Below are 13456 nucleotides of genomic sequence, written 5' to 3'. Positions count from 1 at the left end.
CTTGAGATTTCTGTCCGGTGCTCCAATATGAGTCTCAAGGTCCAAATCAGGAGCAGAAGGAGAGAGAGCACGAGCAAGGAACTCAGGACCGCGAGGGGTGCACCGACACACTGAGACAATGGGGATGTTCTATCGGGAACTCACCAAGGCCAGCTGGCCTGGGTCTGAAAAAGCCTGGGATAAAACTGGACTTGATGAACATAGCAGACAATGAGGACTACTGAGAACTCAAGAACAATGGCAACGGGTTTTTGATCGTATTGCACGTACTGGCTTTGGGGGAGCCTAGGCAGTTTGGTTGCTCACCTTACTAGATCTGGATGGAGGTGGGCGGTCCTTGGACTTCCCACAGGTCAGGGAACCCTGATTGCTCTTGGAGCTGATGAGGGAGGGGGACTTGATTGGGGAGGGGGAGGGAAGTGGGAGGCAGTGGCAGGGAGGAGGCAGAAATCCTTAATAAATAAATTAATTTTTAAAAAAGAATATTTAAGTTGTGTTTTCACTGAGCTTCTCTCTGCGTGTGTCTCTTACTTTGGCTACCATAGGAACACAGGGTTTCTAGTAACCGTGAAGTTTATTAATGTGATCATGTAACTGTTCAGATTCAGTTTTGGTTTAGAATCCAAGGCTATGAGCAAGATGAGTATCCTGTTCAGATGGAGAATGGCAAAAAGAATATATTTATTTATCCAGCTCATTGCCAAAGTTGTCTATTTGTTTTCAGGTAGAGAGTGGTGACTATGGGAAGAATCACACAGATTGATCGTTGCAATGCAATCACATGTGGAACAATCATGTACAGAGTGCATTTATGATAACCTACTGTTATTTTCTGAGAAATACCCATTATTTTGTGATGTGGCCTGAGTTCTTAAATGGAAATAAGACAGTTGTCTCCATTCCTATTTTTCAATTCTTCAAACTAGTCTTTGTATTTTTCCAAAGATACTGGATTCTTTTCTGTTTATTGTTGAAGTACAAGGAAATGATTCTTGACATATGCACTTGTTTCCATGGGCCAATCAGCTTATAACTTATGGAGACGTATGTGTGATTTTCTTTGGGGCTAAACAGTTGTGGGGTACTGGGAGGGACAGAAACAACAAAAAACAGGAACCTCCATGCACAAGCAGGCCCCCGTTCATGTTACAGAATGGTGCCCACGTGGATAACTACATCCACATAAAGCCTGAGAAAGCTTGTGGAAGACTAGAGTATACCATTTCGGTTTTCAGCCATAGCAAGAAAAAAGCTGCTATTTTAAAATGCCGGCTTTCTGGGCCTTCCTGCCAGGGAAAACTCTGACTCTTTCAAGCAGGCAGTCCAGACTATGGAGATATGGACACAATGTTGTAGCTTGCTTCCTGGCAAGGACCTTAAAACACCATAGTGTTGTGGAAAAACAAAACAAAACAAAACAAAAAAATTTCATATTCCTTAGCAAATTAAAGACCCATACGGTCAGAAAAAGAGAGATATATAGTAAAGAGAGATTCAAAGAGTAAGAAAACCTCTAAATGGTTTACACTGTGTTAAAAATACATACAGGGTAAGATTAAAGTTCTCAAAAAAAAAAGAAAGAAAGAGAGTAGCCTGGGAGGCAGAGACAGACGGATCTCTGTGAGTTCAAAAATAGCCTGGTTTATAGAGGGAATTCCAGGACAAAAATATATAGAGAACCTGTCTCAAAAAGCCTAAAGTTAAAAGTAAAAATAAAAGAAATAGAGGTTAAAATAAAGCCATGTAAAGATGGAAAATACACAGAGAATCTTGATACTGTATGTTATTATGCTCTCTTTGAATTGTTTAAATGCTGAGGAAGGGGAAACAGCTGCTAAAAGATATTTGCTTATAACTGCTGCAGAATTAATCCAAGACAGGTATTTTGAAAATACCTTGACTTCACAGTTGAAGTCAAAATGTATGTTACTTTGGAGAAGAGATTTTTGTTTCCACAGAAAATGAGAGGCTGTGTATTTATTCAGAGTTAAGAAAAATCCAGTTTGATCAAGGAAGACCACCTGAGAAGTCTCTGGCAGGAATAGATGGCCCAGATGTCTGAGTTCTTCATCCAGAACAGGTTCAAGACTGCTGCCTGAGATGATCAAGACTCACAGGATACTTCAGTCAGGACTTGATCATAACTCTAAATTTTCTTTAGGTCTTCATAAGATTATCAGCACCCCCAACCAGCTGGAAGAAGCCTGGAATACTACGCCCACATTCCCAAAAAATGGACTATGGATATTTTCCTTTTTTTTTAGAGGGGGAAGTGGTGCTGGAGAATTCTCTGTATTCTGTCAATCATGTTATAAATAAACTCTGATTGGCCAGACAGGAAATATAGGTGGGAAAACCAGACAGGAATTAGAAATGATGTAATGAGAACAGGAGAATTATGGGAAGGAGGAAGCTGATTCCTCCCACTCCTGCCCAGATCACCGAAGCAGCAGGATGTGATCTGCCCAACTGAAAAAAGGTACTGAGCCACATGGCTAACATAGACCAGAAAAATGGGTTCATCAAGATGTGAGAGTTAGCCAGTGCGAGGCTAGAGCTAATGAGCCAATGAGCTTATAATTTATGGGGACCTATGTGTCATTTTCTTTGGGGCTAAAGAATTGTGGGGTACCGGGCAGGACAGAAACAACAACAAAGAGGACTCTCCTTGTACAAGCAGGCCCCGGTTCATGTTGCAAATAATCTTCAAGTCAGAAAATTTAGTGAAGAGGCAAGCAGGCCAGCTTTTTGTCCTGCCCGGCTCCCACATGGCTAGCTTTACACCCGAAATAACAACACACAAATTATATTCACTCAAACACTGCCTGGCCCATTAGTTCTAGCCTTTTACTGGCTAACTTCACATCTTGATTAACCCACTTCTATTAATGTATATTGCCACTTGACTGTGGCTTACTGGCATGAGTCTAACTACTGTCTTGGTAGGAGAAGCATGGCGTCTGACTCTGCTTTCTTTCTCTCAGCATTCTTTTAGGTCTACTCTGCCTATCTAAGTTGCTGTTCTATCAAAAGGCCAAGGCAGTTTCTTTATTAACCAATGAAAGTAACACATAGACAGAAGACCCTCCCACATCAAGAGAACCCCAGCAGAAATCAACATTTTCTGGAAACATTTATAAACCATACAATCAGATAACTGTGAAAGTAGATTGCCATGATTCTACTATGAAGTGTATTGAAAAAAAAAAAAAAACTCAAAATGAAATTGGAACTTTACAAACTCCTGTTTTGACTTGGTTGGAAAATTAATGATGTTCTCAATTCATATAAGGTACTCTTAGCTCAAAGTTAGTTCAAAGGATCTTAAATGTCCTAGAAATTTGATATCACAAGTTTATATTTGTCCCACTATAGGCCATAGGTCCTACAGTAGAAGACTAGGAAAAACTGACAAGATGCATTTTGTGTTATCATAGGAATCTCCATCAAGAGAGTCAGACCTATGACAACTAATGTATCACATTTGCAAAACAATGATGTTATATGTATGACATGAAAGCAGAAAGGGGAAATTTGGAGAAGGAAATGAGAGCAGTAGAATGAAGGAGGGCAGTGGAGGAGAATGAATAAAAATAAAGTATAATGATTTAAGGATAAAAATGCCACAGGGAAACACAATATGTTGTATGCTAACAACGATTAATTTTAAAGAACTAATATGAAAGTGATTTATTAAGGACATATCATCAGGAGAAGCTCCTAAAAATGGAGGCATTATGAAAGGGAAGATAAATAACTGAACAAATATGCACATTTCGGAGTAATGTCAGTTTACACCAACATAGATTCTTTGGATTGTAAATTACGTCTAAAAATGTCACTAGAGATTATAGAACAAGAGTTTCATAGTTTTCCTACTAGTCATTATTTTCAAACTTCCAATGCTTTGCTTTCATGATCAAGACAATTCCACTAGCACAAAATTAGTTCTCATGAGAAAAATGAGAAGAAAATTATGTCATCTAGTCATGGACACGCACACATATAATCTCAGCATTTGATACTCTGAGGCAAGAATAGTTCCCATAGTCTAAGCACAGGGCCTATATGGTGATTTCTTTATCTGACTTAGGCTATAGAAAGTGTGCATGAGGGAGAAACAAGAAAGGTACAAGAAATTTCTTCAAAGAGCAAAAGGTGGGACCAAAGGCAGCTACATGAAAGACCTATGAAAGGTACTAACTTACTTCTCAATTCAAGGATCATCAGAATACTGAGAGAAGTTACAGTGACTGAAATTCAGAGTATAGTTATACTGACTGTCGTTGGGGTTCAAAGTTTAAGCAAAATTTAGTGATAACTCTATATTAATCAGAGTTCTATAAAGGAGCAGAACTGATAGAAAGACTGTATATTAAAATGGGATTTACTAGATTGGATTACACGATACAGTCCAGGTAGTCTAATAATAGTTTTGTCTCACACTGGAGAGGCTGAATGAAAGATGGTGGAAATGAAGAATCTCCCCCTAAGATAACATGTGTACCTCCTGATAAGGAAGTCTACTCTATAGGCAGAGACTTCTTGTTTATTTCTTGGCTGTCCAGACCTGAAATAATCACACAGAAATTGTAGTAATTGCAACACTGATTGGCATATAGTTTATGCTTCTTGTCCTCTTAATGTAACCCATTTCTATTATTCTATGTATTGTCACAAGGCTGTAGCTTACCAGGTAAAGTTCCAGTGTCTGTCTCTTTCAACAGCTCTGTGGTATCTCTGTGACTCCACCTTATTTTATCTTCTATCTCTGCTTGGAGTTCCCATCTTGCTCTATTCTGCCTTGTCATAGGCTCAAACGAATTCTTCATTCATTAACCAATAAAAGCAACACATATACAGAAGGACTTCCCATACCACCACCATCCTAAGCTAAACCTTACATTTTCAAGTAGCCACAGGTGTCCAACCAACCCCCAGTTCTTAGAAAAACCACGAAACTCCTTTTCCACAATCACCACTCTTGTCTTCTATAAAACCGTGGCTTCCCCATCTCTATAAGACAAGACATTCATTCCATCAGGAAGGTTGCTTCTCCCTCGTAGTCATAAAATTGCTATTTGTTTCCATTGAGGTCAATTTCTGTCTTCTCATTGTCATGTGTCTACAATCTCTATCTAAAAATGATAATCCAGTTCACTCCATAAAGCTGGATGTCTCAGCAGCCCCAATCTGGTGGTATATGCCTGGAGGATTCCTGGAGAAATAATGATCTTTGCTCTACGTTGAAATCCTGACGTAGGTTCTAACACCAGTGAAGTAATGCCTTGGCAATAGGATAGTTGAACTTGCCAATGATAATGAGGGCAAACAGTTAAACTGAAAAAACTTCCTTTTCTCAAGTCCTTTTATGTGAGCTCCCAACAGAGGGTGTGACCCACATTTAAGATGAGTGTTCTTGCTTGAAATAATCTGACAGAGAAAATCATCACAGGAGTGGACATACTTTGGTTTTAGTTTTTCCAGATGTAGTTCAGTTGACAACCAAGATTAACCATCACATGATTTATGTATCTAATTTCATCCTTGAAATCTTATTATTAAATACTGCTAAAGAAAAATTTAGATCAATTATATTAACCTGCACATATTCTTATAAATATGCTACTTTGTGGAATGATTTGGGCTCATTTTTACAGAATTACCAAGAAATTTGTCGTTTTTATGAATATCAAATCTATTTCAACTTTAAAAGTTCTGCACTGATAATTAAAAACTACGTAAAACATTTATAAAAACACCTTATAAAGGTTAATTTTACCCTATCATCCATTACTTCCCATTAATTCCAAATAAATATCCTCTTAAGTTTTGGACCTTTTCAGTGATCACTTGGACTATAATGTAAGTAGAACAAACATATAAAATGAAAAATTAAAATATTTTGATAAAATTAAGTATTCAAATTCATGACTGTTATCTTCTCAATATCTCATATTTATTTATTATAATGATGATGAAGTTGAAGTGTCCAGGTAGAGCCTATGTCCTTCCTGCCAGAGGATTATGAACATGATTTTACCTAGAGCTTATTCAAATCATATTACTTCATAAGTTGATCATAGATTTATTTAGATAGCCATTACTCCACAGCCACAATACTCATCGGAGTTGGGGCTTATTTGCTTACAAATTATTAGATGACCTAATATAACTATTAAGACAAGTGGGAGGTCAGATTTTCAAGTTTATATAAATCTTTGTCTTTCCCTCTCTCCTGGATAGCTTTATATGAACTTAACACAAAGTGACATAAAACCAAAAGGAGGGAACTTCAATTTCGAAAATGCTTCCAAGTTTAGTAACTTTATGGGACTCCTTAATGTGTAAATAAGTGGGTCTCTGATTCTTGTGCTGTCTCTAGAGGTTATTTTCCTTCTGCTAGTTTGCCTTCTCTAACTTCAATGTGATGGTTGTGTTTTATCTTATGTTTTAGGAGGAAAAGAGTTATGAAAGATAAGTAAATAATTCAAAAGTTAAACCTCTGTCATATACGTAACCTAGATTTTTTTTAGAAGAAATGAACATTGAATAACTCAAGATAATGGGCAATTCATCTCTTGGTTATATTCCTATTAAATATGAGTAAGACCTTTTTTGAAACATTTGGCTCAATATTTGACATGATAAGTATATATTAGGTAATAGCAGTACTAATTAGGTGGCTAATTAGAAGTGGAATTTAAAGAAAAATAATTGTATTTTAAAAATAATGTAATATTATTTGTTAAGTCCACAATTTTGCTTAATTAGTAAACAGCAAACTATATAACCAAGATTGTGGTATATAGGGGCTGGAGAGATTGCGTACTTGTTACAAGCATATACTGCCTTTGTAGAGGACTCAGGTTTGATTTCAACACCCACAAGGGGTGGTTCATAATTGCCTTTTAACTACATTTCTACAGAATCTACCACCATGTTCCCCTCAGGCCTCATTAAACAACTGAAACCACATGCATATACCCAAATACAATGTACACACAAGCACAGAGACAAGTGTCATTTAAAATAAATATTTTTAAAGACTGTGTTATCATTTGGCATAGAAAGTCATAATGATATAATTAATCAAGGAAATCATATGAACAAACTATTGGATATGGGACTGGAGACATGAATTGGTGTTTAAGCACACAGACTCCTCCTCTTCCAGAGGACCTACATGTGTTCAATTCCAGAATCGACATGGAAGCTCACAAATATACATAACTTTACATCCAGAAGATTGGAAACATCCTTCTGGGCTCTGCCAGTGACAGGTACGTTTGTGGTATACACACATTCATGCCAGCAAAAAGCACCCATAATATAAAATAATAAAAAACTAAAGATATTATATGTGCAAATTACTTTCTTATTTTTTGTTTCCTTGTTTTTCTCAGAAAAGTTCTTGGCTGACCTGGAACTCACTTTGTAGGTTAGGCTGGCCTTGAATTCTTAGAGATCTGTCTGTCTCTGTCTCGTGAGTGCTGGAAAATACCTGACAAAAAGTTGATAAATTGTACACTTAATATATAGATCTTAAGATAGGATGGTTTAATTTTGATTCATAGTTTTAGGGTCCAGTCCATGATAGTAAGGAAGACATGGAGATCAGAGCATGAGGAAGCTGCTCACAATGCATTCAAAGTCAGGCATCAGAATGAGCAATGAATTCTGAGGGCCCAGTTGTTTTTTTTTTAATTATTTATTTATTATGTATACAATATTCTGCCTACACATATGCCTGCAGGCCAGAAGAGGGCACCAGACCTCATTACAGATGGTTGTGAGCCACCATGTGGTTGCTGGGAATTGAACTCAGGACCTTTGGAAGAGCAGGCAATGCTCTTAACCTCTGAGCCATCTCTCCAGCCCTAGGGCCCAGTTGTTAGTTTCTTTTTATTCAGTCTAGGGAAGGCACCAAACACATTGTGTTTTTATTTTAAGATTAATTAAAAATTTTATTTATTTTTTATATTTGTTCTTTTTGTTTGTTTGATTGTTTTTTTTCTTTTTTTAATTAATTAATTTATTTATTAAAGATTTCTGCCTCCTCCCCGCCACCGACCGACTCCCATTTCCCTCCCCCTCCCACGATCAAGTCCCGCTCCCTCATCAGCTCGAAGAACAATCAGGGTTCACTGACCTGTGGGAAGTCCAAGGACCACTCACCTCCATCCAGGTCTAGTAAGGTGAGCATCCAAACTGCCTAGGCTCCCCCAAAGCCAGTACGTGCAGTAGGATCAAAAACCCATTGCCATTGTTCTTGAGTTCTCAGCAGTCCTCACTGTCCGCTATGTTCAGAGAGTCCGGTTTTATCCCAGGCTTTTTCAGACCCAGGCCAGCTGGCCTTAGTGGGTTCCTGATAGAACATCCCCATTGTCTCAGTGTGTCGGTGCACCCCTCGCGGTCCTGAGTTCCTTGCTCGTGCTCTCTCTCCTTCTGCTCCTGATTTGGACCTTGAGATTTCAGTCCGGTGCTCCAATGTGGGTCTCTGTCTCTGTCACCTTTCATCACCTGATGAAGGTTAATATTCAGGAGGATGCGTATATGTTTGTCTTTGGATGCACCTTCTTATTTAGCTTCTCTAGGATCGCAAATTATAGGCTCAATGTCCTTTATTTATGGCTAGAAACCAAATATGAGTGAGTACATCCCATGTTCCTCTTTTTGGGTCTGACTTACCTCACTCAGGATAGTGTTTTCTATTTCCATCCATTTGTATGCAAAATTCAAGAAGTTCTTGTTTTTTACTGCCGAGTAGTACTCTAATATGTATATATTCCATACTTTCTTCATCCATTCTTCCATTGAAGGGCATCTAGATTGTTTCCAGGTTCTGGCTATTACAAACAATGCTGCTATGAACATAGTTGAGCATATACTTTTGTTGCATGATAGGGCCCCTCTTGGGTATATTCCCAAAATTGGTATTGCCGGGTCCGGGGGTAGGTTGATCCCGAATTTCCTGAGAAACCGAAACACTGCTTTCCAGAGTGGTTGCACAATTTTGCATTCCCACGAGCAATGGGTGAGTGTACCCCTTTCTCCACAACCTCTCCAGCAAAGGCTATCATTGGTGTTTTTTATTTTAGCCATTCTGACAGGTGTAAGATGGTATCTTAATGTTGTCTTGATTTGCATTTCCTTGATCGCTAAGGAAGTTGAGCATGACCTTAAGTGTCTTTTGGCCATTTGAAGTTCTTCTGTTGAGAATTCTCTGTTCAGCTCAGTGCCCCATTTTATAATTGGGTTGATTAGCCTTTTACGGTCTAATTTCTTGAGTTCTTTATATATTTTGGAGATCAGACCTTTGTCAGTTGCGGGGTTGGTGAAGATCTTCTCCCAGTAAGTGGGTTGCCTTTTTGTCTTAGTGACAGTGTCCTTTGCTTTACAGAAGCTTCTCAGTATCAGGAGGTCCCATTTATTCAAAGAGGCCCTTAATGTCTGTGCTGATGGGGTTATACGTAGGAAGTTGTCTCCTGTGCCCATGTGTTGTAGAGTACTTCCCACTTTCTCTTCTTTCAGGTTCAGTGTGTTCAGACTGATATTGAGGTCTTTAATCCATTTGGACTTTAGTTTTGTGCATCGTGATAGATATGGATCTATTTTCATTCTTCTACAGATTGACATCCAGTTTTGCCAGCACAATTTGTTGAAGATGCTCTCTTTTTTCCATTGTATACTTTTACTCCTTTATCGAAAATCAGGTGTTCATAGGTTTGTGGGTTAAAGTCAGGGTCTTCTATTCGATTCCATTGGTCGACTTCTCCGTTTTTATGCCAATACCAAGCTGTTTTCAATACTGTAGCTCTGTAATAGAGTTTGAAGTCAGGGATGGTAATGCCTCCAGACAATCCTTTATTGTATAAGATTGTCTTGGCTATCCTGGGTTTTTTGTTTTTCCATATAAAGTTGATTATTGTCTTCTCCAGATCTGTGAAGAATTTTGATGGGATTTTGATGGGGATTGCATTGAATCTATAGATTGCTTTTGGTAGAATTGCCATTTTTACTATGTTGATCCTCCCAATCCAAACGCAAGGGAGGTCCTTCCAATTTCTGGTGTCCTCTTCAATTTCTTTCTTCAAAGACTTAAAGTTCTTGTCAAATAGATCTTTCACTTCCTTGGTCAGAGTTACCCCAAGATATTTTATGCTATTTGTGGCTATCGTGAAAGGTGATGCTTCTCTGATTTCCCTCTCTGCTTCCTTATCCTTAGTATATAGGAAGGCAACTGATTTTTTGGAGTTGATCTTGTATTCTGCCACATCTTTCTATTTCAGTTAGTCAAATCTAGAAACAGCCTTACATGCATACCCAGAGCTATGCCTCTTAGGTGGTTCTAAATCCTGTCAAGTCGTCAATCAGTATTAACCATCATAATATCCAAGTCCAAAATAAGCATATTCTAGTAACTGCGACAGACCAGCTAAGTCTACAAACCAACACCATTGTTACAAGTGTGAGAACCACCTTCTCATCCAATAATTTAATCAGTGTACAAGTCTTAACGTTTCCATGCAACTATAGGCACTATCTTCTATGCTATTCTCTTCTTCCAGATGGCATTATTTCTTTTTTAAGCCATAATATTAGTTTGACAATTTAGGGATATCTGTAAATATTGCAAAAAAGCATGATTTTGTTTATACTTCACTCTTCTATCCTAAACCCTTCTCAAAGAAATTTTACAAATTAATCTGATCCGTTTCACTGAAACTATCAGACTGCCCTGACTGATTCTGACCTCATTAAGAGGCTGTAGAGGTTATCAATGTTGGATTCAATCACTTAGGAGCTCTGATTTCAGCCACCTAAAGAAAGCAGATCCCGGGGAATGGCTTATGATTGCTCCTCTCCTTTCTCATGTCTAATTTAGAGGCCTGAAGATTACAGGCCACTTTCATTGTCCTTCATCATTTTTTCTCTCTATTTTCCCTGATGTTTTTAAAATGTAGATAACATACACCACTAAGTTAGGAAACTTTATGTTTAGAATTTTCCCTAAAAATGTATAAAGTTTTAAATACTTGACATCTGAAATATTTCAAAGGAATCATATTGTCATAAAAAAAACAGTTGTCAAAAACCCTGTGTAGGCAGACCAATTTAGTAAGTTTCTCAGTTCTATCACAGTAGGCATTATGTGTGTTTTATGGATGCTTAATTCTTTCTCTGTGTATAAAATTGCCACAAAGTTGTCAATCATTTTTTTGACTTTAGCTCAAGACTTTATTGGTTTGTTTCTCTTGAAGACTTTGGATCAGGGCAGAATTAGGAGCTGAGGAGGCAAAGGGCAGAGTCCAGTCCTGCTCTGGGCTAGGACAGTCACTGAGACCTCAGCCAACAGAGCTCTTTTTGGTCCACCATCCAGGCCAGTAGCTCTGTGCAAGTCCCTGAGCACATCTTCATCACTGGGGTTCTTGGGCAAGGAGCTCTGTTGTCCCTCTGTCTCCTCATTTCCCTGAGATTGTCCTGCCAGCCCCAAAGCCTGGGCCTCTCTCTGGGTAATTTGTTTCCTGTCATTCTTCCTCTTCTGGGCCAGCAGCCAGTTCACAAGGTCTTTTTTGGTGGATATTGTTCATGGCAATGCTGTAATTGCTGATGAAATTCTCCTCTGCATACCTCGGGCCTCGAGGCAGAGGGCTACCAAATTTAGCAGGGAATCTGAATTGAACATTTTTTTTCTCCCAGCCCAGCTGCCAGGAAGAGGAGCACCAGTAGTAGAGAGCCAAGTCTTCATAGCTACCATCTTTCTCTATCTTCCTAGGTTGTGTGCCTGAGCTGAGAAGAAAAAAAACGACCGGCTGATACTGCACTGTGGGTGAATCCAGGAGGCTACTTAATGCTGGGACTTGGGTGAGTGCTGAGAGCTGGGGTGGGGAGAAACAAGGGATTTCACGAAGTGATTGGAAGGGACAATGGAGCTTTGACCCAGAGACTGATCCTGCTTACTGGATTCTTGGCAATAAATACTTTTAATGAATTGGGATGTAAATAAATCTGAGTACATACACCTGCATCACACCTGGCTCTTGTCTCATTCTAATGTGTTGGACTTAGCATGAACTTATCTCTAGTTTTTAATTATTTCCTAAAAATTATAGAAGATATTTCTTAAGATTTATTACTGTGTTTAAGCACTCCAAAGTTAATTTTACTTCTGTCATTTCAAGGGAGCAACAAATGCCTCTGCTCAAATCCAAAGCATGGACTTGGAGACATGGAGTGCATCAGAACTGAGGCTTACTGATGGTCTTGAAAGAAATGGTATCTGATTATTAAGCACAAGCAGGTTGGTTATAACAAACAATTTCAACCCTATCACACAAATCTCTTCTTTGCTTTTTCATTGGCTTAGTACCATCACCTCCTGAGACCAGATGCACCTTTATATAACCCAAGTTTCATTATTTCTTTATGAAATAACTTTGCTTCCCACTCCCTTTCATGCACACATCTTGCAGTATCTATCTCACTGTTTTTTTTTTTCTCTCTCTTTCCAATGTCATGTTTCTTAACAACCCTCCAGATATGTAGACTTGGTCCACAGTCAGGCTGCTTGTGATTTTTCACCCTAATATAAACTTGAGTGTGGTTCAGGGATAGCTAGGAGGACTAGGCAAGTAGGCACCCATTGTTTCTTAATAATCTTTAACTTTGTAACTTGCAAGCTTAAGCATATTTTACAAACTTTCCAATTGAAAAGGAATATCATATTCTTTCCTGCATCAAGTATATTTTATAGTGCTGGACACAGTAGGCTTACATCAAAAACTGGTTGTTGATAACACTGAATAACTATATGACATGTCTTAGTGATGGAATATTGTCTCTGAGCTGATTCTTAGTTCTATCTCATTTTCTCCGTCTTTTTTTCTATTTCTTGTCCCCTGTCCATAGGAGTTGATTGATAAATATTAAATTTAATTAAAAGCAATAAAAGATACTAAGACATGCTATTTTTAAGAAAATTTTCTATTTTACATATACTAGCATACACAGATAATTTGCTCACAAGGGGCAATAACTTCATTTCAGAGGATACAACACAATCTTCTGGCCTCTGTGGACAATATTACACATGTGGCATATACTCATTCAGAAACATATGCATTATACACACAGAGAAAATTTTAAAAAGTCTTAAGAAAAATAAATTTCCAAGTCAATGTGAAGTCTCAGGAGTATTAAACAAATTAAGAAAGATAAGAATGTTACACACATTCTAAGCATATACTAAAAAGTTAAAATCTGTGATACTGTCTTAGTTAGAGTTTCTATTGCTGTAAAGAGAAACCACGAACATGACAACTCTTATAAAGGAATACATTTAATTGGGTAAGAGAGCCTTACAATTCAGAAGTTTTGTCCATTACCTTCATGAAAGGACATGGAAGCAAGCAGGCAGAAATGGTGATGGACAAGGAGCTGAGAGTTCTACATC

General features: G+C 38.1%; 1 pseudogene; it reads right to left on the bottom strand.

Annotated features, from left to right (window-relative positions):
* Positions 1-11337: 11337 nt before the first annotated feature.
* LOC121438959 lies at positions 11338-11761 on the bottom strand (annotated as a pseudogene).
* Between the last annotated feature and the right edge of the window lie 1695 nt (positions 11762-13456).

Source organism: Microtus oregoni, unplaced genomic scaffold (assembly GCF_018167655.1).
Source record: "Microtus oregoni isolate MIOR12 unplaced genomic scaffold, Mior012 000059F_ref0000304, whole genome shotgun sequence".
NCBI lineage: Eukaryota > Metazoa > Chordata > Mammalia > Rodentia > Cricetidae > Microtus > Microtus oregoni.
Note: the sequence above shows the minus strand (reverse complement) of the source record. Positions and strands in the feature narration are given on the sequence as shown.